Here is an 18,361-nt window from a genome sequence, read left to right as displayed (position 1 = left end):
TTACTATTATAGAAGGCAAAAGCCGTAACTCAGACATGGAGAGTTTATTTCGTTTTTGAGATGTAGCGCGGAAACAAGACTTTCGGCCCACCGAGTCCACACCAACCAGCAATCCTCACACACTAACACTATCCAACACTTGGGCCCATTTACAATTATACCAAGACAATTAACATGCAAACCTGTACATTTTGGAGTGTGGGAGGAAACCAGAGCAGCCGGAGAAAACCAATGCGGGTCACGGGGGGAATATGCAAACTTCTTGCAGACAAGCAACCATAGTCAGGATCAAACCCGAGCCTCTGGCACTGTAAGGCAGCATCTCAACTACTGCACCTCCATGCCACCCATCTGTGCCACTGTGCCACCTGATGCACACAATATAGGTCTTAACTGCTTGCTCTTGTGAGTCTTTAAACTGTAGGATGGGTAAACAAAGACAGGGAAGGGATATAATGTATTGTAGAAAGGACAATGGTGAATTGGACTTATTGTTGAACAAGTCAATTGAGGCATTACTTTTTTAACAACTGGGTAAAGTAATGGTGAGCCCATTTTTTCAATCCAACCTGTTCAGTTTGTCTTCAGCAAGACTGAGTTTGAGCAAACTGATTAATTGTTGCAGTGGATAAGTTACATTTCTCCTTTCCTGTGATGAATCAATGTTATTTAAGTAGGCCCGCAGATTCTGTGACAATGACACATGGCGAGACTTAGTAGGAATTTAAAAAATCAAGCCTGTAATTTATCCCATAGGATAAAGCATAAAAATAACTTTAAATTAAAGATACATTATTCACTTTCATATCTTCATTTTCATACTTGCAAATTAGCATATTGTCCCCTATTGCTTTTCCATTGACTTAACACAAAAGCTGTGATTGAGGACAGTCAAAAGCCTATAACTTTTTAAAAAATTAAGAGAACTGAATGAAATGTTCAGTTATTATAGATTGAAGCATTCTGAAACAAATATAAAACATCTTACTTGAATGACCTGAAATTAAAGCATATAATTAGTTAGTTACCTAATTGTAGCTAATTACAAAATTGACCGTTGTGACGGAAATAGTAATAAACACCCAGACTGCCTTGAAAATTCAAAAATGTGATATTCTCAAGATCAGAACTTTAATATTATTGTATTATATGCTGTAAGTCCATAACAGATAGGTAAATAAATTACAATTTCTAGTAAAAGACCAAGTCTTTATGGAGAAGATCAGTTGCTAGCTGGTACATTGGCATATCATAATCAGTAGCATCATCATACTCCTCAGATTGTAACCAATAAGCAACTCTGTACTCCTTGTTTTTCCTCAACTTTTGAATTTTGGCATTGTAAACTACAAGTTTTTGCTCTTCAAACCACGCATGACATGCCTTTCTGCCCATTACTTTCCAATTAAGAATGTCCTGTAGATCATCACATTTGGAGTAGTTCAAATTTGGATAATCTCTGCTGATGCTGTCTAAATCAGTCTCTTTTGCTGCGCATTTGGATTGACAATTTTGCATTTCTTCTTCGGAGACATCTGTTTAAAATGTAAAGAGAAAAACACTGAACAGCATTAACAGAAACAAGTTATTAATTGCAGTTTTAGAAAAAATGTAGAAATGATATAGTTAAACTCTAAAACAAATAGTAAATGTCAACAAAAAATTCATATTTATCATTCATCAAATCAATTCATCTAAACTCAATTACTTGATCTAAACATCTATCCATTTCTTAAGAAAAGGCTAACATTTTTATATAACCTAAGTATCCAAATAACAAATAACAAACTGATCCCATTCACACAAGAATTCACAATGTAACATGATTTTTAAATCTCACTTTGTCATGGATTTATATGCCAAATGAAAGGAATTTAATGTTTAATTCCCATAAATTTAGTAACATCCACTCTCAAGATAATCAAAACCATTATTTTTTGCACAATATATCCAACTAAAACTGTAGTGTGGATATTTAGTGTTAAAATATTGATCATGGATGGACTATAACACAAAATATAGATGATTTAGATGTTCTTATGACATGATTGTGCAAAAAAAAAAATTAGATTATCTTGAGAGTGGATGTTTCTGGAACGTGATCGATTGGAATGTTGTTGTTGCCATAAATTTAAGCCCATATCGGCAGGCAAGACACGGCCGATTCGTATGTTGGCCTAAATAACATTTTTCGCATCATAAGATTAAAATGAAGCCACACCTAAAAGCAAAGTAATATTTTACATAAACGACATACCTTTTGTTTTGTCCTGATATTGCGATGCGTGATGTGAAGGCATTGAAAGCTTTTTTTAGTCGCTTTTAAGTTCAATCCAGCGACGCAATGGTGCAGCAATTTTTTTTTAAATGGGAAGGAAAGCGCGTACGATTTTTCTTCATCAGCTAGCAGCTCGAGGAAATCCCTCTGCGACAACCAATACAAACCAGCATTTTAATCCCGCCCACCCCACACCCACCAAAAGGCCTCCGGAATCGCACGCACCAGAAGTGGCAGAGCTGGAGCACCGCTGATGGTAGGTTTTATAACAACGCTAGACTTACTTTCTAAACTTTGAAGTAACTTTAACTGGTTGCTTATGGCAAACCACAACAGAAAGCATAATACATGTAACTGATACACTTGGCATTCCAAAAATGATTGTATATATAAAGTTTCAGTTGGCTGCCAGTGATGTGATACATTTATTAGGAACACAGTTTTGCATTAAAGATCATCCAATGCACTATTATCTTCATTACTGCCAGGTATATCTAAATAAGCATGATAAATAATTTGTTTTGGAATACATTCTTGAAGGGAGAAGCCATGACTTTCCAATAGTCCTAGAGTTAAAGATGACAGTGCTGGGAAATATATTCTGACATGGTGTAGCTTTGGCTCAGTGCAAGTGCTCTTGAAGCAAGTTAGGTAGCCCGTGGTTAAACAAACATTCCAAAGACAACAGCACCTAATCGAGCTGACACCTCAATACTGTAGCAGTGCTAGACTATCACAGATGTGATCTTTTAAATGGCAGGTTAAACAAAGCTGAACGTGAACAGTTGAACATGAAATAATTCCATGGTGCTACTATTGGAAAAACCCATCCAGTTCACCCATTGTCAACTCAAAGCACAACTTTTATAACAGCCATGTGAATGCATTCCTACATACTGTATTTTGAAAGCATCCATCCTGCCAAAAGGTCAAGGAATTGAGGTCTATGGGGAACTTGCACTGAAGAAGATCTAAGGCTTGGGGTAGATTAGCCATGATGACATTGAATAATGAGACATGCTTCAGACAATGTGGTCATATTATCTTAATTAAAGGTCTGTCCCAAGGCGACCTAATTCGCGAGTTTAAAAGAGTTTAGGAGAGTTTGAAAAAATGTTATGTTGAAGACCTCCTTCAACTATGTAGAAAACCTCCTTCAACCTCCTTCGACTATGTTGAAGACTAGCTGCGACTAGCTTCTGGAAAATTGGAATCCGAATAGTGGAGAGTGAAGACGACCTCCTTCGATCTCCTTTGACCTCCCTTCGCCTATGTTGAAGACTATCTACCACTACCTTCAACTACCTTCGATCATTTTCGACTACCCTCGATTACCTACGAATAACATGCCGACCTACTTTGACTAAACCTACGAGTAAAAAAAGTATCGATTTTTTCCATGGCGACCTTTTTTTACTCGCGGGCATTTTTCAACATGTTGAAAAATACACCGCGACCTAGCTGAGGCCTCGAGTACGCGGGAACTAGCCGATTAGATCGCCGCAGTGAGCTACCTAATTGGCGAGTTTAGAAGAGTTTGGGGGCTGTCCCACTTGGGCGACCTAATTCGCGAGTTCTGGCGAGTTTGCCCTCGACTCATACTTGCAGCTTGGTCGACACGAGGTCCTAGTAACTCTCCTTCGTAACTCTCCTTCATGCGCAAGAGTGGTCTCCGCAAACTTGAGGCCTCAGCTAGGTCGCGGCGTTTTTTTCAATAAGTTAAAAATGCCCGCAAGTAAAGCAAAGCAAAGGTGACGTTTTGTGCCGAGACCATTCTTCAGAGTGCGGCTAAAAGGTCTCGACCTGAAACGTCACCCATTCCTTCTCTCCAGAGATGCTGTCTGTTTTGTGCATGAGAGCTTGGGTGCGTTCCGCAAGCACCGAGACGGTAATAAATAAAACGTCTGTCCCCGCGGTGGGGGTGAATCATCCAGTGTGGGTGTCGGGGTCTGGGGGTGGGAGGGGTGACGGACTCACCCTGGTGTGGAGGTGGTGCATCACGGTCATTGACTGTGGGATGCTCCCGCGGGTGGAGAAGGAGGAGAGAGAAGGGGAGAGAGAGGGGGGGGAGAGAAGGGAGGGAGAGAGAAGGGGAGAGAGAGAAGTGGAGAGAGTAGGGGGGAAGAGAGGAGGAGAGAGCAAAGAGTGGAGAGAGAGGAGGAGAGAGAAGAGGGGAGAGAGAGGAGGAGAGAGAAGATGGGAGAGAGAGGAGGAGAGAGATGAGGAGAGAGAGAAGGGAGACAGAGAAGGGAGAGAGAGAGAAAGGAGACAGAGAAGGGAGAGAGAGAGAAGGGAGAGAGAGAAGGGAGAGAGAAGGGAGAGAGAAAGAAGGGAGAGAGAGAAGGGAGAGAGAGAAAAGAGGGGAGAGAGAAGGGGGAGACGCGAGCGTGGGATTCATTTTCCCACACAAGCCATAGGTGACTGGATAATCTGAACCCAAGCACCAAGTTGAAAGTGGCCGAAGGTGTGCATCGCTCGGTACAGCCCCCACTCTCCCTCAGCCCTTGCCACAGTCCACGGATGTCTGATTGAATGTACTGGGAATCAAGATTATCCCAGTATCGTCTCTCTACAATCTTGATGGCTTTACGAAGATCATAGCGAGCTTTCTTGTTTTTCTGGACTATATTTCAGTTACAAAGTAATAAAAGTGTAATCTTAACATGTTAGTGGCATCCAGGGAGGGCATTTATAAATATTGACTATTATTATGAGGGTTGAATACATCGTGCTAGAGCAACTTAATGCATCAGGCAGCATCTCTGGAGGACATGAATAGGCGGCGTATCAGGTCATAGAGCCATAGAGATTCATAGAGTTGTACAGCATGAGGCCCTTTGGCCCAACTTGCCCATGCCGACCAACATGACCCATCTACACTAGTCCCACCTATGCAATGGGCCCATATCCCTCTAAATTTAACCTATCCATGTAACTGCCCAAATGTTTTTTAAACATTGTGATAGTACCTGCCTCAACTACCTCCTCCAGCACCTTGTTCCATATTCCTACCACCTTTTGCATAAAAAGGTTGCCCCTGAGGTTCCTATTAAATCATTTCCCTTTCATCTTATACCCATGTCTTCTCGTTCTTGATTCCCCAACTATGGGAAAGAGACTCGAAACGTTTACCCGATCGAGTGCTCTCATGATTTTGTACACCTCTACAAGATCACCCCTCTTCCTCCTGCTCTCCGGGGAATAAAGTCTGAGCCTCCTCAACTTCTCCCTCTATTTAATAATAGTGTCATGAATCTTCTCTGCACCCTTTCCAGCTTGACATCTTTCCTATAACGGATGACCAAATCTGAGCACAATACTCCAAATATGGCCTCACCAATGTCTTGTGGTCACGGTGGCACAGCGGTAGAGTTGCTGCTTTACAGCGAATGCAGCGCCGGAGACCCGGGTTTGATCCCAATTAAGGGTGCTGTCTATACGGAGTTTGTACGTCCTCCACATGACTTGCATGGGTTTTCTCCCGTATCTTCGGTTTCCTCCCACATTCCAAAGACGTCCAGGTTTGTAGGTTAATTGGCTTGGTAAATGTTAAAATTGTCCCTTGTAGGTGTAGGGTAGTGTTTATGTGCAGGGATCGCTGGGCGGCGCGGACCCGGTGGGCGGAAGGGCCTGTTTCTGCGCTGTATCTCGAAACTAAACTAAACTAAACTAAACTGTAACATGACATACCAACTTCTATATTCACTACTCCAACTGATGAAAGCCTTCTTGACCACCCTGTCTACTTGTGACGCCATTTGCAAGTGTTATGTACCTGCACTCTAGATCCAGTTGCTCTACAACACTCCCCAGAACTCTGCCAGGTTAGACTTCCCAAAATATAACACCTTACATTTCTTTGCATCGAACTCCATCAACCATTCCTCAGCCCTCATACCCAACTGACCAAGATCCTGTTGCAATTTTTGACGCCCATCTTCACTATGTATAAAACTTTAGTGTAATTTGCAAATTTACTAATCATGCCTTGTATGTTCTCATTCTCATTGACATAAACCACGAGCAGCAATGGGCCCAGCACCAAGCCCTCAGGCACATCATTAGTCACAGGCCTTCAGTCCGAAAAACAACCTCCCACCATCACTCTTTATTTCCTTCCATGAAGCCAATTTTATATCCTGTCTTTTAAGAGGGAACTGCAGTCTGTTGCTCTCCTTGGATCACATGCAAACTAACCTTCCAGAGCAGCCTACGATGCGGAATCTTGTCAAATGCCTGGCTGAAATCTATACAATATTGCAAATATGGCCACACTAAAGGGCCTGTCCCACTTGGGCGTAATTTGCGCGTAATTTACGTGACATAATTTACGCGTCACAACACACGACGTGCACGCCGTGCCGCTCACGTGATGCGCGCATGGTGCATTATGATGTAGGCAGTGACGTGCGGTTGTGCGCGGCCTCAGGATTTTGGGATATACAAAATCTTCGTGCGCCATCTGAGTGACGCGCAAATGACGCCCAAGTGGGATAGGTCCTTAAGGCCTACAGAGCTACACCATGACTCCCTGACTCCTGTCCGCAATGCCCCCTAGCAATGAAGATAAACATACCATATTCCTTCTTTACCACCCGATTTACTTGTCTGCAGTGTAGAGGAATACATAAAGAGAGTGGAAATTATGAAATGATGGCAAGTGATAAATATTGCTGAATTATATTGAGCTGATACATTGTGCTGGAATGGCACATCATGCATGTCAATGGTTTTCTCAACACTAATTGTGCTGGTAGGGGCTCTCATCAAATTACATTCATACAGCCAGTGAACACATAATGGGCAACACCCAGTTTCACCATCCGAGCAGTAATGAGGCAGTTTAGTTCATCAACAATAGACAATAGGTGCAGGAGTAGGCCATTCGGCCCTTCGAGCCAACACCGTCATTCACTGTGATCATCCACACTCAGTTCCTCGTTTCTGCCTTCTCCCCATATCCCTTGACTCTACTATCTTTAATAATATCTTTAATCAAACTATCTCTTGAAAGCATCCAGATAATTGGCCTCTGGAGGCAGAGAAATCCACAGATTTCTGGGTGAAAACGTTTTTCCTCATCTCCGTTCTAAATGGCCTACCCCTTATTCATATGTTGTGGCCCCTGGTTCTAGACTCCCCCAACATTGGGAACTTGTTTCCGACCTCTATCATGTCCAATCCCTTAATAACCTTATATTTTTCAATAAGATCCCCTCATCCTTCTAAATTCCAGAGTATACAAGCCCAGTCGCTCAATTCTATCAACATATGACAGTCCCGCCATCCAGGGAATTAACCTCGTGAACCTACACTGCATTCCCTCAATAGTAAGAATGTCCTTCCTCAAATTTGGAGATCAAAACTGCACACGATACTCCAGGTGTGTTCTCACTAGGGCCCTGTACAATTACAGGTAGACCTCTTTGCTCCTATACTCAACTTCTCTTTTTATGAAGGCCCACATGCCATTAGCTTTCTTCACTGCCTGCTGCACCTGCTTGCATACTTTCAGTGACTGATGAACAAGGACTCTCAGATCTCGTTGTACGTCCCTTTTTCTTAACATGACACCATACAGATAATAATCTGCCTTCCTGTTTTTGCCACCAAAGTGGATAACCTCACATTTATCCACATTAAACTGCATCTGCCATGCATCTGCCCACTCACCCAACCTGTCCAAGTCACCCTGCATCCTCATAGCCTCACAGTAAACACTGCCACCCAGCTTTATGTCATCAGCAAATGTTACTTTTAATCCCTTCATCTAAATCATTAATTTATAGTGTAAATAGCTGCGGTCCCAGCACAGAGCCTTGCGGGACACCACTGGTCACTGCCTGCCATTCTGAAAGGAACCCGTTAATCCCTACTCTTTGTTTCCTGTCTGCCAAACAATTTTCTATCCATGTCAGCACTTTACCCCCAATAAATGTGCTCTAATTTTGCCCACTAATCTCCTATGTGGGACCTTATCAAATGCTTTCTGAAAGTCCAGGTACACTACATCCACTGGCTCTCCCCTGTCATTTTCCTAGTTACATCCTTAAAAAAATTCCAGAAGATTAGTCAAGCATGATTTTCCCTTCGTAAATCCATGCTGACTCGGACCGATCCTGTTACTGCTATCCAAATGTGTGGCTATTTCATCGTTTATAATTGACTCCAGCATCTTCCCCACCACCGATGTCAGGCTAACTGGTCTATAATTCCATGTTTTCTCTCTCCCGCCTTTCTTAAAAAGTGGGATAACATTAGCTACCCTCCAATCCACAGGAACTGATCCTGAATCTATAGAATATTGGAAAATGATCACCAATGCATCCACGATTTCTAGAGCCACTTCCTTAAGTACCCTGGGATGCAGACCATCAGGCCCTGGGGATTTATCAGCCTTCAGTCCCATCAGTCTACCCAACACCATTTCCTGCCTAATGTGGATTTCCTTCAGTTCCTCCGTCACCCCAGATCCTCTGGCCACTAGTATATCTGGGAGACTGTTTGTGTCTTCCTTAGTGAAGACGGATCCAAAGTACCGGTTCAGCAGTCGAAACATATTTAATTTTCATCACAATGCGTTAATTGAAAAGAAAATTGAATGAGCTTTTAAGAATTGTCTAGTATTTACAATTCTTTAAACAGTAGTGCATAGTTTTAAGATGAAAGGGGCAAAGTTTAAAGGAGATGTGTGGGGCAGGTATTTTTTTACACAGAGGTGGTGAGTGCCTGGAATGTGTTGTTGGTGGTGATGGGTGAAGCAGATGCATCAGTGACATTTAAAAGACTTTTGGATAGGCATATGGGTGTGCAGGGAATGGAGGGATACGTCTGTATGCAATTAGATAAGTGATGGTTTTGGCATCATGTACGGCACAGACATTGTGAGCCAAAGGGCCTATTTGTGAGCTGTACTGTTCTATGTACAATGCACAAACAGCCTCATCATAAAAATACACATTAACTAGTTTGTTTGTGACACTAGTCTATATGCTGTACTTAATTATATTGATGACAATCATATCAAATGCCTTCGTCACCACCCTGTTAACGTTTATTCCTATTTTCAGTGAGCTGTATACCCCAAGGTTTATCTGCTCAACAGCATCATTCAGGGCCTTGCCATTTCATTGACTGGTTTAACTTCCCCATATAACCATATAACCATATAACAATTACAGCACGGAAACAGGCCATCTCGACCCTTCTAGTCCGTGCCGAACACGTATTCTCCCCTAGTCCCATATACCTGCGCTCAGACCATAACCCTCCATTCCTTTCCCGTCCATATAACTATCCAATTTATTTTTAAATGATAAAAATGAGCCTGCCTCCACCACCTTCACTGGAAGCTCATTCCATACAGCCACCACTCTCTGAGTAAAGAAGTTCCCCCTCATGTTACCCCTAAACTTCAGTCCCTTAATTCTCAAGTCATGTCCCCTTGTTTGAATCTTCCCTACTCTCAGTGGGAAAAGCTTATCCACGTCAACTCTGTCTATCCCTCTCACCATTTTAAAGACCTCTATCAAGTCCCCCCTTAACCTTCTGCGCTCCAAAGAATAAAGCCCTAACTTGTTCAACCTTTCTCTGTAACTTAGTTGCTGAAACCCAGGCAACATACATCACTGTGCACTTGTCCATTGTCTACAGGTGGCACGACCAACATTGCAGCGGCCTCTGCAGTCCGTCTGTCTTTTTTATTTATTTTTTGTTCCGTTGAGTGATTAGTTTGTAGTGTTTTTTTATTGTTTTAAATATGTGGGGGCGGGCGGGAACTTTTAAATCTCTTACCTGTATGGGTGATCCGACCTTTTCCCTGTTGGGTCTCCGTTGTCATTGGGGCCTAGCACCATGGAGCAGCCTCCAACCAGAATGCCCTGGGGGCTCCAGTCGCGGAGTCTGCGGACTCACCATCGTGGAGCTTGCCGGCTTCGGAGCGTGGAGAGTTGCGGTGGCGCGCTGCTGCGACCCGACGCCGGAGCTTCGGAGGCTCCAGCCACAGGTTTGGTGGACGGGACATCGGGAGCTCGCGGGTCCTTGGTGGGAGACCGCTTTTCGGAGCTACCATAACGGCAACTTCTCCCGCCTGAGTTGCGGGGTTGAAGGCGACTCGGAGCGGAGCCTTATCGCCCGGCGCAGTTTAAACAGCTGCAGCATCCGCCGGGGGGCTCCAACATCAAGACCCGGGCAGGGCCTTACATCGCCTGGTGCGGCCTTAATGGCCGTGGGACTTGCCATCGCCTGCCAGGGACTATGACATCGGGAGAAGAATGGAGAGCAGGGGAGAGACAAGACTTTGCCTTCCATCACAGTGAGGAGGAGATTCACTATGATGGATGTGTGTGTAAATTGTGTTGGTTGTGTGTCTTGGTTCTTTTCTTGTTGTATGACTGCAGAAACCAGATTTTGTTTGAACTTCATTTGAGGTTCAAATGACAATAAACAGTATTGTATTGTATTGTATTGTTAAACTCCACTTGCCATTCGCTTGCCCACTTTTCCAGTTGATCTATGTCCTGTTGTAAACTTAGACAACCTCTTCACTGTGCACATTGGTGGAGGCCCGTCGTAGATGACGATAGCATGATTGTGCAGCCTCGTATCTAGTGGGATTGAGTGTGGCTCACTGGTCTGATGCAAGAGCCACACATGCGGGAGCAGTGGGGGGGCACATGAAGACCACTGTGGGGGGATTTAGGGCTGCAACCTTCCTCGGTCTCTAGTACTAACCATGTCAGCTTTGGCGATTGTCCTCTTAACTGCTGGCCGCCTTTCTAGTGGCTGCACGCCAGCCAGTCCTGTCACTGACACGGGTTTCCAGTTGTTTTGGGGCTGGGCCTGTGTGCTGGAGGTGCTCCTTGATTCAGTCTTTGAACCATTTCTTTGGGCGTTTCCCTGGGTTCCTTTGACCTGTGACAGAACCATACAGGAGTTGACGAGGCAGCTGGGATTCATCCATCCAGATCACATGGCCTGTCTATCTAAGCTGGGCCATTGTGATAATTGCTTCGATGCTTGCCAAGCCAGGCTGGTCCAGCACTTCCATGTTGGGCACCCTGTCTTGCCAGCGCCAAAATTAAATCAATTTTAGTGTAATTTGCAAACTTACAAATCCTGCCACTTATACTCTCATCCATATCATGACAAACATCAGTTTGAGCAGCGCTCCACTGGTCGCCAGCCTCCAAACTGAAACGCAACCCTCACTCCCACCCTTTGCTTTCTTCCACCAAGCCAATTTTCTATCCCATTGGCAGGCTCACCCAGGATTCCATGTGTACTAATCATTCACACCGGCTACCATCCCAAGGACCTTGCTAATCGACATGTACGCAATCCCTGCCCTTGTCAATCTTCTTAAGAAATATCAATCAAATTTGTGAGATGTGTTTTCACACTTCAAATACATGCTGAATATCCCTAATTAATTCTTGTCATTCCAAATGCAAAAAAGTCATGTTCACCAGAATGTTCTCCTGTAACTTTCCCACCTCTGATATAAAGCTACTGGCCTGCTGTTCCCCGGCTGGGGCTTGGCTGGATCGAACGCCACTGCGAGAGGCCGAGCAGGTGGACCGGACACGGCCTACAGCGGTGGAGGACACCATGGTTACGCTTGGTTAGGCTGACCCTGCAACACCGCCAGGACAACAAACCTTCATAGTCAGGTCAAGATCCCTGCACTTACAACAACTGGGAATTGAAAACGGGCCAAACTGGCCACGCTGTATACTGTCTCAATGTACTACTGCTATACAATTGAATTGTATATGAGATGCTTATCTAACATGTATCTAAGTGCTTATGTATCGTGATACTTGAACTGAGCAGTATACAATATTTAATTTCACTGTACCTTGGTACATGTGACAAATAAATGACCATACATACCAAGGTTTATCCCTGCTGCTTTTCCTAAATAAAGACACAACATGACTTATCCTCTGGTCTTCTGGTACCTCACCAGTGGCTAACAATGATACAACAACCTGTGTCAAGGCCCCAGCAATCTCTCTCTTGCTTCCTGTAACATACGAGGGTAAAGGGGCTGTCCCACTGCGACGACATAATCTGCGAGTTTAGAAGTGTTTGCCCTCGACTCAAACTTGCAGCATAGTCAGCACGTGGTCCTAGGAGGTCCTCTAAGGTCACTTGAAATCTCTTTCATGCTCGAGGAAGTTCCCGCATACTCAGTTTGGTCGAGGAGAAATTTTCAGCTTGTTGAAAAAATTTCCGCGAGTAAAGATTGGTCGGCATGGTTCTTCTGAACTCGTAGTGCAGTGGAGTGGGGTCGCTATATAGTTACAGGCAGTCGAGGGCAGCCATAGGCAATCTCCGGGCATTTTAATTGGCTCATTGGAGTGTTCAGGATCAAGGAAAACCGACCGGTAGGTAAACTTTATTGAAAGTTGTCTGGCTTCTTAAAAGTGTCTCCACTCTTTCCCCCCCCCCCCCCCCCCTTCTCTCCCTCTCTCTCCCTCCCTTCTCTCTCCTCTCCCCTTTTCTTCCCTTTTCTTCCCTTTTCTTCCCTTCCCCCCCCCCCCCCCCCCCCCCCGCGCGCTCTCTACTGTACACTGTGCAGCCGTCTTTTACCTTCCTCTTCATTTCAATTTCAGACAGCGCTCCCCTGCTTTCCCTGCCCCCCGCCGTTGCGATGTGTTTGTGTGTGTGTTTGTGTGTGTGTGTGCGGTCGGTCGATCCAGCTCACGGTTTCAAAGCGGACGGCCAATCCAGCTCGAGGTTTTTCAGGCAAATTCCCTCGAGCTTGAAGGTCGAAGGCAGTTGCTGAAAGGTCGTGTCAATGGGACAGGCCCTTTACCTGGTCAGGCCTAGGGGATTTACCAATGTTTATACATTTCAACACCTCCTCCTTTATAATATTGATATGCATCAATATTCATCAGACAATGTTTTCTTAAAACGTGAAATATATTGATCTTGCTTTGACCTCTATTGAAATCAGATATTACGATTTTCAACACTGACAATTGCACTTTCAGGATAATTACAGCACAATTTCTTTCCCTGATCTTTTGTTTTGCATGCATATATTCTTGCTTTTCACAAATGACCTCTAGATTCTTATTCATGGGATTATAGAACCCCTTACGATCTTCAAGTTTCATAATGCATTTTTCTGTCATACCACAGAACTAAATTGGCATAAAGTATTAGTTTCATGTATTGTATAATAAAAAGGGATAATCAGAGCATAATTTCTGCTTCAAGAAAATCATTACCATTTGCATTGCGAACCTGCATGATTTTAGATTATTCAGTCACCAGACATGGATTCTCCAATGCTAAATACAATAAATGTTATTATTGTATTTCCCTTGCAAAATTATAAACCATTTCCAGTAATGTTTAATATGCTTTGTAATAAATTGTTAGTAGACCTATTCGGCATCGCTTTTCATTTTGACCTTTGCGCCACTTTGAGCTTCCAATAACATTTGCCAAACCAAGCAGACACTCTCCAAGATATAAAACTTAATTCTTGCCAGGAGAAACCCAATGGCATCCATCATATTAAGGAAATAAACCTCTCTGGTTGCCAGAGTTCTTTTCAACTATGCTTATGGTGCTTAAGTGCAAAGATTGTTTAGATTGCAGTATTTTTTCCTGGCTTAAATTAAGTGACAATGAAATGATCAATTTACTTTGTTCCTGCAAGAATTTGCTATAAAAAGTTTAATTCATATTTTATTGCTTGGTGCAAATTGGATCCAAAACAAGTCCATTTAATGTCGTCATGTTTCATGGAAACATTTCAAATGTTGTCAAAATAGCTCTGAATAGTTTAACGTACATTAATTGGCTTGAATACATTTTGAGAATAAAGGTTACTCTCAACTTATATAATTAATATATTCATCTTATTAATCTTATTTTCCATCGGATGTATGATATCAGTTCTCAAAATCTATATTACTAAATCTCTGTTCTTGACCGCTTTTGGCCATCTGTGCTGCAATTTCCGAGAGAACGCCACCACCTACGGCCATCATCTATGGCCACCTTGCTCAGAGCCTCCCTCCGCCGCATGTGTGCTGAGGATTTTTCCCGTCGATAAAAAATGACAGAGATATTAATGTTTTTACAAGATTAGTGGTTCTAAAATGCTTGCAAAAAAATGTCTATTGTTTCTAAAGCTTGCAAAAAAATGTCTATTGGTTCTAAAGCTTGCACAAAAAATGTCTATTGGTTCTAAAGCTTGCAAAAAAATGCTATTGGTTCTAAAGCTTGCAAAAAAATGTCTATTGGTTCTAAAGCTTGCAAAAAATTTCTATTGGTTCTAAAGCTTGCAAAAAATGTCTATTGGTTCTAAAGCTTGCAAAAAAAAATGTCTATTGGTTCTAAAGCTTACAAAAAAATGTCTATGCAAAAAATGTCTATTGCAAAAAGCTTGTCTATTGGTTCTAAAGCTTGCAAAAATGTCTATTGGTTCTAAAGCTTGCAAAAATGTCTATTGGTTCAAAAGCTTGCAAAAAATGTCTATTGGTTCTAAAGCTTGCAAAAAGTGTGTCTATTGGTTCTAAAGCTTGCAAAAAATGTCTATTGGTTCTAAAGCTTGCAAAAAAAATGTCTATTGGTTCTAAAGCTTGCAAAAAAATGTCTATTGGTTCTAAAGCTTGCAAAAAAATTGTCTATTGGTTTTAAAGCTTGCAAAAAGTGTCTCTATTGGTTCTAAAGCTTGCAAAAAGTGTCTCTATTGGTTCTAAAGCTTGCAAAAAAAGTGTCTATTGGTTCTAAAGCTTGCAAAAAAATGTCTATTGGTTCTAAAGCTTGCTAAAAAAAATGTCTATTGGTTCTAAAGCTTGCACAAAATGTCTATTGGTTCTAAAGTTTGCAAAAAATGTCTATTGGTTTCTAAAGCTTGCAAAAAAAAGTGTCTCTATTGGTTCTAAAGCTTGCAAAAGTGTCTATTGGTTCTAAAGCTTGCAAAAAAATGTCTATTGGTTCTAAAGCTTGCAAAAAATGTGTCTATTGGTTCTAAAGCTTGCAAAAAAAATGTCTATTGGTTCTAAAGCTTGCAAAAAAAATGTCTATTGGTTCTAAAGCTTGCAAAAAAATGTGTCTATTGGTTCTAAAGCTTGCAAAAAAAATGTCTATTGGTTCTAAAGCTTGCAAAAAATGTCTATTGGTTCTAAAGCTTGCAAAAAAATGTCTATTGGTTCTAAAGCTTGCAAAAAAATGTCCATTGGTTTCTAAAGCTTGCAAAAAATGTCTATTGGTTCTAAAGCTTGAAAAAAAATGTCTATTGGTTCTAAAGCTTGCAAAAAATGTATATTGGTTCTAAAGCTTGCAAAAAAAGTGTCTATTGGTTCTAAAGCTTGCAAAAAAAAATGTCTATTGGTTCTAAAGCTTGCAAAAAAAATGTCTATTGGTTCTAAAGCTTGCAAAAAAATGTCTATTGGTTCTAAAGCTTGCAAAAAAATGTCTATTGGTTCTAAAGCTTGAAAAAATGTCTATTGGTTCTAAAGCTTGCAAAAAGTGTCTCTATTGGTTCTAAAGCTTGCAAAAAGTGTCTATTGGTTCTAAAGCTTGCAAAAAATGTCTATTGGTTCTAAAGCTTGCAAAAAGTGTCTCTATTGGTTCTAAAGCTTGCAAAAAATGTCTATTGGTTCTAAAGCTTGCAAAAATTGTCTATTGGTTCTAAAGCTTGCAAAAAGTGTCTCTATTGGTTCTAAAAGCTTGCAAAGGTGGAAGGGGGAGGGACTCTAAAACCCAGAAGTGGTGTGCCTCTAGTTGGTTCAAAAGCTTGCAGAACGTTTCTCTGATTGAATTCTAAAGCTTGCTAAAATGTGAGTGCCCTTATTGGTTCTAAAAGCTTGCAAAAAAATGTCTATTGGTTCTAAAGCTTGCAAAAAATGTCTATTGGTTATAAAGCTTGCAAAAAAAGTCTATATTGGTTCTAAAGCTTGCAAAAAAATGTAAATTGGTTCTAAAGCTTGCAAAAAAAGTCTATTGGTTCTAAAGGTTGCAAAAAGTGTCTCTATTGGTTCTACAATGCTTGAAAAAAGTGTCTCTATTGGTTCTACAAGGCTTTCATAAAAATGTCTATTGGTTCTAAAATGCTTGCAAAAAGTGTCTCTATTGGTTCTAAAATGCTTGCAGATAGTATCTCTATTGCTTCTAAAGTGTGTGTGTGCATCGTCTGTCTGTGTGTGCGTATGTATGAGTTGCTGTGTCTGTGTAAGTGTCTGTGGATGAGTGTGTGAGTGTCTGTGTAAGAGTGTGTGTATGTGTGAGTGTCTGTATGTGTGAGTGTTTGACTGTCTCTGTGTATGAGTGTCTGTCTGTATGTGTGTCTGTATGTGTGTCTGTATATGTGTCTGTCTGTGTGTCTGTATGTGTGTCTGAGTGTGTGTCTGCGTGAGTGTCTGAGTATCCGTGTGAGTGTGTGTGTGTGTCTGTGTGAATGTGTGTATGTGTTTGTGACTGTGTGAGTGTGTGTGTGTGTGTGTTTGTGTGCATTTCTGTGTGAGTGTGTGTGTGTGTGTGTGTGTGTGTGTCTGTGTGCATGTGTGTGATTGTCTGTGTGTGTGTGTGTGTGTGTCTGTGTGCATGTGTGTGATTGTCTTTGTGTGTGTGTGCGTGTGTGTGTGTGTGTGTGTGCACTCTGCTTGAAATGCTGTGAAATTGGCTTGGAGTGCTGTGAGGTTGGACTTGCGGCCTGCACTCCATGATGACTTTTGAAGTAAATTCTCAGATTTTCTTTGTTAAAGTTTGACCGCTTAATCTCTCTATATTAAAATTGTCTTTTTTTTAATATCAAGAGGCAGTGAGCAGCAGAACACAGCAAGAGACACAACAAAAATAACTTAATAAATCTCATCTTTAACGTTTAAATTGTTGTTATATTTTAAGCGATTCACATTTTAAACTTTAATAAATCCTTTTTCCACTTGCCATGCCTGCGTGCTCTTCATCACAATAGTAACCTAATAGGCAGGAATGGTTGCGCTGTCGGAGAGCCACTAAGAGTGCATTGGGGGAGATTGTGGGGAGATAGACTGAATGTGTGTAGGGGAGGGGAATGGCATGGAGCAGAGTGGGGGGAGAAGGGAAGAGGGGTGACTGAGTGAACTACCACCACCAGCTGTGAGTGACTGGGCTGCCAGCCCACCAGCCATGAGCAAGTGAAATGCCAGCCCACCAGCTGTAAGTGACTGAAGTGCCAGCCCATCACCCATGACTTAGTGAACTGCAAGTCCAAAAATCCATTCAGTCCACAATGTCCATACTAGCCCTCTGGAAACCAGTCCCTTCAGTGCACAACAGCCTGAGTGACTGACTGAGCTGCCTGGCCAGAGTGACTGAGGTGCCAGCCCAAGAATCCATTCAGCCCACAATGTCCATACTAGCCCTCTGGAAACCAGTCGCTTTGACCCACAACACACATACTAGCGCTCCAGAAAGCTCCCCCCCCCCCCCCCCCCACTGGTCAGCAATATTGGAAGTGGTGCAGAGGTGGAATATTGTGTTGGGGGACCAGCCCTCCCGTGTGAAGCTGGGACCCAACGGGTCCCACTTAGTCTAGTAATATATACATGTAGCAGAAATCTAATTAGTTGAATCAAGTGCTGGGAGGCGTCAGCAATGGCTGCCTCGCCAACAGTCTGTCTTCCCTCCCATCTCTGTTGTTTGTTTGCATGTGTTAAATATATGTTTTAGTGTTCTGTAGCTTGTTTTATGTGGGGGGGGGGGGGGGGGGGGGGGGGGTTGGGGAAATTTGTTTTTTATCTCTTACCTCGACGGAGCTGCAATATTCTTCCGTTTCGTATCTCTGTCCGCACTGTGGCCCAACATCGCGGAGCTGGCGGTGATGTATGTGGGGAAGTTAAACCAGTCAATGAAATGGCAGTGAATGGCAAGGCCCTTAGTGATGCTGTTGAGCAGATGAACCTTGGGGTATACATATATACAGCTCACTGAAAATCGGAATACAGGTCAACAGGGTGGTGAGGAAGGCATTTGACACGATTGTCTTCAAAATAATTAAGTACAGCAGATAGACTAGTGTCACGTACTCATTAGTTGATGTGTAGTTTTATGATGAAGCTGGTTGTGCAT

Source organism: Leucoraja erinacea, chromosome 14 (genome assembly GCF_028641065.1).
Source record: "Leucoraja erinacea ecotype New England chromosome 14, Leri_hhj_1, whole genome shotgun sequence".
Taxonomy (NCBI): Eukaryota; Metazoa; Chordata; class Chondrichthyes; order Rajiformes; family Rajidae; genus Leucoraja; species Leucoraja erinaceus.
Note: the sequence above shows the minus strand (reverse complement) of the source record.